We start from the raw sequence: 11,482 nt of genomic DNA on the forward strand, positions 1-11,482 counted from the left end.
ATTATTAAAATCAAAAGCATGAGATGAAGTGGTGATACAGCGTTCTAGGTGATCGGATGGCATATCTTCTTGAAAGGCCTCTTCTACACATTGCTTAATGACATCTACCCGAAAGCAAATACTTGTATCTTCTGGAAATTTCATAGCTTGGTAGATGTTGAACATAACCTCTTCCTTGTTTACTCTCAATGTCAATTCACCCTTTTGAACATCAATTAAAGCTCTTCCCGTGGCCAAGAATGGTCGGCCAAGAATTAGAGGGACATCTTCATCTTCCTCCATATCTAACACCACAAAATCAGCAGGAAAAATAAACTTATCCACCTTTACCAATACATCTTCTATGACTCCACGTGGATACTTGATGGACCGATCCGCTAGTTGCAAAGAAATTGTTGTATGCTTCATCTCTCCCAGTCCTAATTTCTTGCAAATAGAAAGTGGCATAAGATTAATGCTAGCACCAAGATCACATAAGACTCTATCAAAAAATGAATCTCCAATAGTGCAAGGTAAAGTGAAACTCCCCGGATCTTTTAATTTTTGAGGCAATTTCTTTTGAAGAATGGCACTGCATTCTTCAGAGAGCTTCACTGTTTCAAACTCTTCCAATCTTCTCTTCTTGGAAATGATGTCCTTCAGAAATTTGACATAATTTGGCATTTGTTCCAAAGCATCTGCAAAAGGAATATTAATGTGAATTTTCTTAAAAATATCCAAAAACTTAGAAAATTGCTTATTTAGTTTTTGCTTTTGAAAACGCTGAGGGTAAGGAAGTGGAGGAGCAAGAATAGGAGGATTGTCAGGAAATGAAATTGTAGGAGGCAAGTCGGTCTCCTCTAGTGTATCATTGACAATCTCCTCTTCTTCTACTTGATCTTTGCTTTGGCCATTGTTCGCAGCGGTAGGGGTGGACTTGCTCTCCTTTAATGGTGCCCTCTCAATTTCTTTTTCACTCCTAAGTGTGATGGCCTTGCATTGTTCTTTTGGATTCACTTCAGTGTTGCCAGGAAAAGCTCCTCTTTGTTGGGCATTGATGGTAGTGGCTAGTTGCCCAATTTGCACTTCAAGATTCTTCATAGTGGCTCTCATATTGCTACAATTAGTCTCAATGTTGTCCAACCTTGAATCAGTCTTTTTAAACCTTGCATTGGTCTCCTGAACAAAGGAAACCATGGCATCCTCAAATGACATCTTCTTCTCGCTTGGTTGGCTATCAAATCCTGGAGGAGGTTGAGGTTGCAACACGTTCTTTGTATTTCCATATGAAAGATTCTCATGATTTCTAAGCCCTGGATGATAGTAATTTGGCATAGGATTACCACGATAGTTGTAGTTCCGATTGTTGACATATTGAACTTGTTCTTGACTCGCCTCATTGCTTGGAACTATCATACTTGTAGATGCAACATATTCTGTACTTTGTGGTATCCTTTGTGTTGTCAAGGCTGAAATCTGATGAGATAGAGTAGCAACTTGAGCTGAAAGGGCTGCTATCGGCTCTAAGTCATGAATTCCAGCAACCTTCTTAACCAAAATCCTCTCAGTTGGCCATTGATAATTGTTTGAGGCCATTTCTTCCAAAAGTGCAGTAGCACCTTCAGCTGTCTTCGACATCAAAATTCCACCAGAAGCAGCATCAACTATAGTTCGAGTTTGCCCATTTAACCCATTATAGAACATCTGAACTTGCAACCAATCTGGCAATCCATGTTGTGGGCAACGTCGAACCAAGTCTTTATACCTCTCTCACGCTTCATAGAGTGACTCAAAATCATTTTGCTTAAACTGGCCAATCTCACTCCTGAGTTGGGCTGTTTTTGCAGGAGGAAAGAATTTAGCAAGAAACCTCTCAGCCATGTCCTGCCAACTAACGATGCGTCCCCGTTGTAGAGATTGTAGCCAACCTCTAGCCTTGTCCCTCAAAGAAAAAGGAAACAATCTCAGTCTAATGGTGTCTTCAGTAACACCATTGATCTTCACAATGTCACAAATCTCCAAGAACATTGCCAAATGAATATTGGGATCATCCAGTGGCGATCCGCTAAATTGAGCCTGCTGCACCATGCTAATCAAAGCTGGTTTGAGCTCAAAGTTGTTGGCATTGATTGGCTGGCGCATTATGCTCGAGTAATTTCCATTCACAACTGGCCGTACATAGTCCTTCAAGGTGCGTGGTAGTACCTCACGATCTTCTTTAGCCATGGCTAGTATCTTATTTCTTCTTAGTGATCTAAGAGTTCTTTCAATCTCCGGATCAACAGGAATAATATCACGAGATCTAGCACGGCACATCCAATGTCAAAAACACACCTGTAGAACAAATTAAAACAAAATTCTAAATTAAAACCAAGATTGCTTTGTATCGATATTGACAAAAAGAATAAGAATAAACCAATCCCCGGCAACGGTGCCAAAAACTTGACCGGTGCAAAACTGCAAGTGCATAGTCTTGTAGTTTTATAGTAAAGTAATAAGAAGAGTATCGTCCTTAGGGATTAGTACCTTACTTATGCCAAATACCAAAATTATACTAAACTTAATTTTATCTAGAGGAATCACTAAGATTTTTTTGTAGTTGCAAATTAAACTAAGATCAACTCAAAGGGAAATATGCAAAGGAAACAAAACTGACGTTCGAAGATCAACTTAATGGGGAAGAAAACTTCTAGGAAATCGATTTCACCTAATTCTTCACTATGCTTTTCTCATCCAGCTAACTTAATTTAAATCTCTTTTGTCTATTAGCAAATCTCTAAATCATCCAAAAGCCTCTTTCGATAGTCAATTGGAATTGACTCTTGGTTATCAATTCACACAAGAATATGCAAATTCAATAATCAAGGATGCAATAAGACCAAAGATTTAATTACTACATAGGTTCATGCAAGTCTTTCGATCTCTATACTTACCTATGCTGAAATATCCAAGATCTACCCTATGATTCCCTCTTTCGATAGCAAATCACAAGATTAATTATCATCTAATCAATGGCCGGTTAATTAGAAGCAATAAACTCAGAATAAATCAGATAAACAAAGAGAGAATTGCATTAAATTAGCATAGACAACCAAGCATAGTTTGGAAATAGGTTACATCGTTTTCCTAGAATAAAGTAAATTTAGCTCATGCTAGAAATGGAATTCAACATAAACGAATTCACCATAAATGTTCTGAGAAGATTGGAAGAAAATAAACACTGAAAAAAATCCTCCTTACAGCCGCAAATCGTCTTCAAAAGCTCAAGGGAACGATTCAACGCTTTTCTCCCGTCCATGCTCGTGTATGATTCTAACATACGTGCAATAATTGGAATTCCCTCTCCAAAACAGATGATTTGAATCCCTCTAGCTATGTTTTTCTGTCCCAAGAAGTGTTCTCATGTCAAAAGTCGCGGCCCTAGAGTGAAAAATTGCTTTTATATGGTGTGACGGCGGAAAACCTAAAATCTGTCAAAATACGATGTTCGCTCGAGCGGGGTGTCGAGCGCACATCGAGCGTTCGACTCTGTCTGATTTCGCTCGAGCATCCTATCTAGCGCACATCGAGCACTCGACTCTGCCTAATTTCGCTCGAGCGGCGAATGTCTCCGCTCGAGCGATCTTTGATTTTCAGCAACCCGCTCGAGCTCCCTGTCGAGCGGCAGTCGAGCGTTTGAATCTGCCTGAATTTGCTCGAGCGGCCAAAAGCCTCCGCTCAAGCGAACTTGTAAAATCTGCAATATGAAATTTTGCAAGTCATCAAGATGCAAAGCCCAGGTTACTTAGATGGATCCTTTTGCTGCAAGAATTTGATTTAATAATCAAAGATAAAAAAGGGGTTGAGAATGTTGTTGCTGATCATCTGTCTAGACTTGTTCTTTCAGATTCCATAGAGACAGTTCCTATTAAAGACACATTTCCATATGAGTAACTTTTTGGTATATCTCAAGTGCTATGGTACGCTGACATTGCTAATTTTCTTGCTACAGGTGAAATTCCTCACATTTGGACTCAACAAGATAAGAGGAAATTTTTTGTGGAGGTAAGAAAATTCTTTTGGGATGATCCATATCTGTTCAAATATTGCCCAGATCAGATAATTAAACGATGTGTTCCCAATAACGAATTTCAAAGCGTGATAGCTTTTTGTCACTATGGGGTATGTGGTTGCAATTTTTTAGGAAAGAAAACTGCTTTTAAAATTTTGCAATGTGGTTTCTATTGGCCTACCATTTTCAAGGACACTTGTGAGCGTTTTCAAATGTTGGAAGGGATTACCCGCCGGAGTATGATGCCATTAAATCCAATTTTGGTTGTTGAAATATTTGATTGTTGGGGCATCGACTTCATGGGACCCTTCCCAGTTTCTTTTGGCAATCTCTACATTATGGTAGCTGTGGATTGTGTGTCCAAATGGATTGAGGCTTTTCCATGCAAAAACAATGACCACAAAGTGGTACTAAAATTTTTGAAAGAAAATATTTTATCGAGGTTTGGAACACCTCGAGCCATTATCAGTGATGGGGGCAAACATTTTTATAATAAGCCTTTCAAGGCCTTAATGCGAAAATATGGTATTACTAATAAGGTTGCTACCCCTTATCATCCACAAACAAGTGGCCAAGTTGAGGTATCTAATCGGGAGATCAAAACAATTTTAGAAAAGACGGTTAACCCAAGTCGTAAAGATTGGTCTTTACGACTAACCGATGCACTTTGAGCATACCGCACTACTTTTAAAACCCCGATTGGTATGTCCCCATATCGACTCATTTTTGGAAAGGCATGTCGCTTACTTATGGAATTGGAACACAAAGCTTACTGGGCAATCAAACAATTTAATTTTGATGTGGATAAAGCTTGCTCTCTTTGTAAGTTTCAGCTTAATGAATTAGAGGAAATCAGGAATGAAGCTTATGAAAACTCTTAGCATTGCCAAGGAAAGAATGAAAATTTTTCATGACAAAAATCTTTTTCGAAAATCTTTTAAGCCTTCTCAAAAATTTTTATTGTATAATTCAAGGCTCCATTTATTTCCTGGCAAGCTTCAATCCCGATGGATTGACCCCTTTATTGTAAAAATTGTTTATCCTTTTGGGGCCATTGAGATAGAAAATCCAGAGAATGGTAATGTTTTTAAAGTTAATGGACAAAGGTTGAAACCATTTTTGGATGATTTTACTCCAGAGGTTGAGTCCACTACTCTGGAGGATCCTACTTATCAGAATTAATTTCTGATTCTTCATTGTATATATCGTATTTGCTTGTTTTGTTTTTTTTTCTTTCTTTTTCTTTTTGTGTTTTTTTTTTAACTTTGACAGAAATCTACTCCTTGTGTGCACTCAAGTATCTCAGGTGAATTCTTTCCTCTCTGTTTAATCATTTTCGTCTCAATATATGTTCTGTAGTGTTTATCTTACTTCAATTCATGCCTGTATAACATACATCATCGAGCATTCAATTGCTGAACATTGAGGACAATGTCACATTTAGTTGGGGGGAGGGTTTTCTGTTAAAAATTTATTAGTACCTAAAAAAATAATAATAATAAAAAAATAAATAAAAAAAATTCTTTGTGAGGTGCATTGAAACATAAATGATTAACACACACTTCTGACATTTTTGTAAAATTTGAGTATCTTGGTGGATTAGTTGAGTGGAATTATTTTGTGAAGATTTATTTTCAACCTTAAGCATAGGACATGACCTATGATGCCTCATATTTTGTTGAGAGTGACTTGAAACATCGGGATGCGATATTTACAAAAATGAGAATTAGTATGATTTATATAGAATGAAGGGCAAGTTTTGAAAGAACATTTTGCACATGCTTACACTTGTAGTGTTCCTCATTAATGTTCTTTGATTTAAAACAGGAAAAGTAAACTGCAGGACTACTGAGCCTTATGAAAAAATAAATAAATAAATAAATAAATAAAAATAAATAATTAAAAAAAAAAGAAAAAGGAAAATCATGTAAGTTTTCCTAAATAAAGGGCTAGAAACAGTTACCCAAAACTTTGGGGGTTGAGTGTTCAACCTTTAAACAAAGTTGGCGTGAAAACAGCTAGTCCCTCAGGCTTTGAGGTAGTTAGAATCAATAATGATTAATCTTAAAGTTGAAAAATCCTATGATAAATCATGCTTATTAGTGAGGAACAGACACAGGTTTAGCCACACACACATATCCGAGTTCTGAGATATTTGCCACAATTCTATGTGAACAGTTATTGAGACTTTCCTTGTGGATACAACTCCTGGTGTTGAGTGTCACGAATTAATTCTTTGTGAGAATTCAGAATTATGTTTGATTGTTTTTGTTTGAATTTCGAGTTTTATGCAATGTTCATCTTAATTAATTTTCACTATTTTGCTCAAAGATTAGCAAAAAGATAGTTGGGGGGGTGTGATTGAGCTGAAATATTGCATAGTTTAGCTATTTAAAACCAATGTATTTTAAATTTTTCGTGATACTATTATTAGTTTTAGATAGAAAAATGGTTAATAAGCATAAATATGAGTTGTGATTTTTAATTGATTAATATCATGTTTATGCTTAATTTTATAACTATGATTTAATGGGACAATATTTTCTCACAAATATAATATATTTTTTATAATCTATTTTTCTTTTAATTTATTTTTTAGTGTTATTTCTTTTTTTCTTATTTTAAGCTTAAATAAAATTCAAATAGAATTCGGTTGGAACTTTTGACTAAAAGTGCATATTAATTGAGAATAATGAAAAGAAGAAAGGAAGTGTACTTGGCAGCTGAAAAAAGATATTGAAGATGACTTTTCGGTGGTGACTTTCTTATCTTGATTGTTCATAAACACATGCGATGAAGAAAATGTTTTGCAGTGGGCAAATACATGCAAAGTCAAAGTCTAAAAGGGGCTGAAACGTGAAGGCATGTGGGCTGGAAAAAAAAAAAAAAAAAAAAAAAAAAAAAAAAAAAAGAACGAATGGAAGTGTCGTGCATTACTTGGACGGAGAGAAAAGATAGGAGAGTGGGTGAGTAAAGAGGTGTCGTGATTGAAGGGGAGTGAGGAGTGAAAATCGGTGGTGATTGAGTCGGCTGGAATGAATTGTGATTGGAGGAGGGAGTTTGGACCGACTTGAAGCAGCTGCATATATATATATATATATATATTGCTGGACGGAAAGAGGAAAAGGAGGAAGAGACATAGAGAGAGTTATGGTGGGTGCATGAGTAGAGAGAGACATGTGAGTGTTGTGAGAAAAAGAAGTGTCGGTGCAGGGGTTGAAAGGAATTGGCTGGAGTCATTTAATTGGCTGGTTCTTCTCTTTTATGTTGGAAAGGAGACGTGTGGTAATTGAGGAAGCACCGAGTAGAGAGGTAGAGAAGTGTGAGTTGAGAGGGAGACGTGCTGGAGTTTTGTGCTGAGAACTAGAGAGGGTGAGTGAAAGAAAGTGAGTCGGTTGTTAATTTTTCTGGGGTTGAAGGGAATCAGCTGGAGTAATTTAATTGGTTGGGATTTGTCTTGGTTGATTGCAGAGGGAAGTAGTCGGTCAGTTTCCAGAATTAGAGAGAGGTGTCGATGGGTGCTTGAGTTTATTTTTCTTGAAGAGAATTCGGTGGAGAGAGGGAATTGAAGGGGAGTTCTTGCCCAGTCTTGCTAGCTTCATTTCTATTTTCTGCAGTTCCACGATAACGTGGATTTTATTCTCTTGACATCAACTGGATTCCAAACTCTATTATTTCTAAATTGTTGCTTAGTATTTCTTATGTTTTATTTTAGTTTTCTAATAAAGAATATTTATGTGATTTCTATAGTATTTGTAATAAATATGTTTGGCTAAATTTTCATACTAGGGTTAGAGGTGAAGTTTAATAATTTAAATATTGTTTTCGGATCCACATAAAATTTATTTTGTGAACTTGATCGATTGAAGGATTTTATTATCGAATATTTTGGTTATCTATATATTCATCTTGATTCATTGTGATTTTCGAATACAGTGAATGCTTGAGGAATCCGTGTGATATTCAAATAGATTTGTGAATGTTTTAATCATCAATCGTTCACGCTCAATCATAAGTGACTATTTTTTCTTGATCTTAAATGCTAAATCTTCCAATTAAACGGAATCATTATTTTAGTTTAATTGAAGTAAATCGACCAGAAACAATATCATAAATTATTAGATGAATCCTTGAAACCTTAGTATTTCTCCATATCAATTCATTTTATCATTTTAGTTTGATTCAATTATTTTATCAATCTTCATTTGATTGCACGTTTCTTTTAGTAATTTCGTTTCATTGTCTGAATTTATTTTCTTTATCACAAAAGTCAATCCCTATGAATTCGATCCTGTAAGATACTACAACACCTGTATACTTGCAGGTAAAACTGCACTAAATTTTTGGTTCATTAATTTGAATCAAAGTTTAGGCGCAACAAGCAGTATCCGGGAAATTTGGAGTAACTCGGCGATAATATCCACCGAGAACTCAAACTGTACACCACGTATAGTGAGGATATGGGATGATGCATCATTAGGCATGGTGGCCATCCCGATATAAAACTCCAAGAGCATTGAGGGGTAAATCTTTCCCCTCAATGTGCAAATTGGGACCCAGTCTCTCATGACAAAGACGTCTCTAAGCGTCTTCCGCTCTTAGCTGAGCTCATCGAACTGATTAATCAAAATTTCTCGTTCACCCATGACAGTTCATGCCCCAAGCCGAGCAATGTCTGGATTGCCTCCATCTTTCCCTCGTTTCCTCGTTGTCATAAAGTGAGCCATATCCTGAGGAAAAAAAATACAAGTTAAAATATAATAAAAAAATCCCTAAATTTTTGCAGATATATATACATATTACGACATATATGGATTATACAAAATTAAAATATCATCATTATAAATTTACATAATTTTGACAGTAAATATATTAAAAAATTCAACTATTTAAATACCCAAAATAGACTATAATAAGAGGAGAAAATAGAAATTAAATTAAATAAAGAAACGTTCGAACGTTACACAATTGACGTTCGAACTATAAAATTATGCTACTTAGAAATAAATTATGTCTGAATGTACAATGATTTGACGTTTGAACGTAATATTAAATAATCAAACGTAAATAATTAACATTCGAACGTATTTAGTCAAACTAATATAACAAAATGAGGTCCGAATGTAAAACTTACGTCCGAATGTAACTTCGAATAAACGTTCGAACGTACTCAGCAACGTAAATCTGATCCGAACGTCTTAATTATACGTTTGAATGTTCTATTTACGTGTGAACGTATGTATCGAACTTCATATTTAAACGTTCGATAGTACATTTAATAAATTCACAGAGTGACATTCGAACGTTATACTGTAACGTTCAGACACAATGAACTTGAAACGTCACACGTTCGGACGTATTTTCTAACGGAAGAATTCAAACGGTTTACATTCGGACGTTTTATCCAACGTCCACTGAAAACATTGGATAAAAACGTTTGAATGTGAAATTTTACGTTTGCACGTTACAACGTAACGTTCAGACATAAAAAACTTAAACGTCACATGTTCGAACGTTTATTTTGTAACGTTCAAACGTACGAGACAGAATGGCTAAGTCAACTCAGCCATTTCCAAAATTTTTGAAACGTGCGTTTCGAAGCAAAAAAAAAAAAACCATAAAACTACTCTATAGGCTATGGGGAATGTTTCTATAGTAGTTGTTTAAGGTTTAACAACCAATGGTGGCCGGAAATTCAAGAAGAATATCGATCCGACCTTGGGTGGGTTTCGAATATAATAACCCACCAATGCATATAATAGTCTATAGGAGACGGGGAGGGCACATTACCTTTTAGTGATGGTTGCGGTGGCGTATGGCGGCAGATGCGGCAGCGTCCGTGGTAGAGAAACGACGTACGGATAGTGGAGAGGACGAAATGAGTTTATTCAGCCGTCGGTGAAGACTTTATATATAGTTAACGTTCGAACGTTAAACGAATGACATTCGAATGTGTATGAAGTAAATTATATTTTTTATATAGTTATAGAAGTACTAATATATAATACCTATAGTATAGTATATATATATATAATTTGTTAAATATCACATGGAGTAAGATATTATAATATATATAATATTATATATATTATATAGATAATAACTATATAATATATAACTATAGTATAGTATAGTTTATCTAATATTTATTAAACAAAATATACACGATATATTTTATAGTAAGCCATTTATTAAATATTATAATATTTAGTATATATTATAGTATATATTATATACTATATTATAGTATATGTATTATAACTATATTATTACTAATATAATCTATTATAGTAGTATATTATATTAGAGTACTATAATATATATTATATATTATATAATATAGTATATATATTATATATATTCTAATATATAATCTAGTGTATATATAATAGTATATTATATTAATAGATATACTATCTATATATATAGTATAGATACTATTTATATCATATAGTATATATAATAGTATTAATATATATACTATCTAGTTTATATAATATATATTAAATATATATATAGTATATATAGTATTTAATATAATATTGTTTATAGTATATATACTATATATACGACATGCATTTACTATAGTAGTATATAGTATATCTATTATATATAGACTATAGTAGTATATTATATAAGACTACTATAGTATATATTATATATTATAGTACTCTAGTATATATACTATATAGTATATAAGATACATTTACTATAGTAGTATATAGTATATATGCTATATATAGACTATTTTGTATATAGTATTACTATATATAGACTATAGTACTATATTATATAAGACTACATTATCATATATTATATATTATATATTAATAGTACAATATATACTATTAATATATATATCACATAAGACTTTATATAATAGTATTAATATATAGTAGTATAATATAATATGTTCATATTTATATAATATTTAATATAATATTAAAGTTTATACACTACTATATATATAGTAGATTTACTATATTATATAAATGATATATAATATACAATTAATAAAGATTATTTTTTCACTTAGTCAATGAAAATTGAGTTTTCATGAAATACTATAATATAAGATATAATAATATATAACATTATAGTACAAATACGTTCGAACATACATGTTATACGTTCGAACGTATTTGAAAAATGGGCGGGTGATTTCCCGCTTAAGTTTCGGACCCTAAAACGTTTGAACATTTTATATTTACGTTCGAACGTTAAATTGATGACGTGGGCGGGATTATAAATATGTTTGAATGTATTGTTCAGAATTTGGGTGGAATAACTTAGAGTTCGAACGTAAAATATATTACGTTAGCAAGAGAGTGAAACGTTCGAACGTTCATTAATGAACGTTCGAACATTTATTGTATTAGAAGCAGAATATAAAACTTTCACTCACGGGAAAGCAGATCCATCTGCTTCATCCCGTGCGTGAATGATTTAAGA

General features: G+C 33.8%; 1 non-coding gene across 1 annotated transcript; it reads left to right on the forward strand.

Annotated features, from left to right (window-relative positions):
• Positions 1-1,705: 1,705 nt before the first annotated feature.
• LOC122290543 lies at positions 1,706-1,812 on the forward strand. Its single transcript, XR_006236407.1, has one exon. It is a non-coding gene; the product is annotated as a small nucleolar RNA R71 (small nucleolar RNA).
• The last annotated feature ends 9,670 nt before the right edge of the window (positions 1,813-11,482 follow it).

This window comes from Carya illinoinensis, chromosome 12 (assembly GCF_018687715.1).
Source record: "Carya illinoinensis cultivar Pawnee chromosome 12, C.illinoinensisPawnee_v1, whole genome shotgun sequence".
In the NCBI taxonomy this organism is placed as follows: domain Eukaryota; kingdom Viridiplantae; phylum Streptophyta; class Magnoliopsida; order Fagales; family Juglandaceae; genus Carya; species Carya illinoinensis.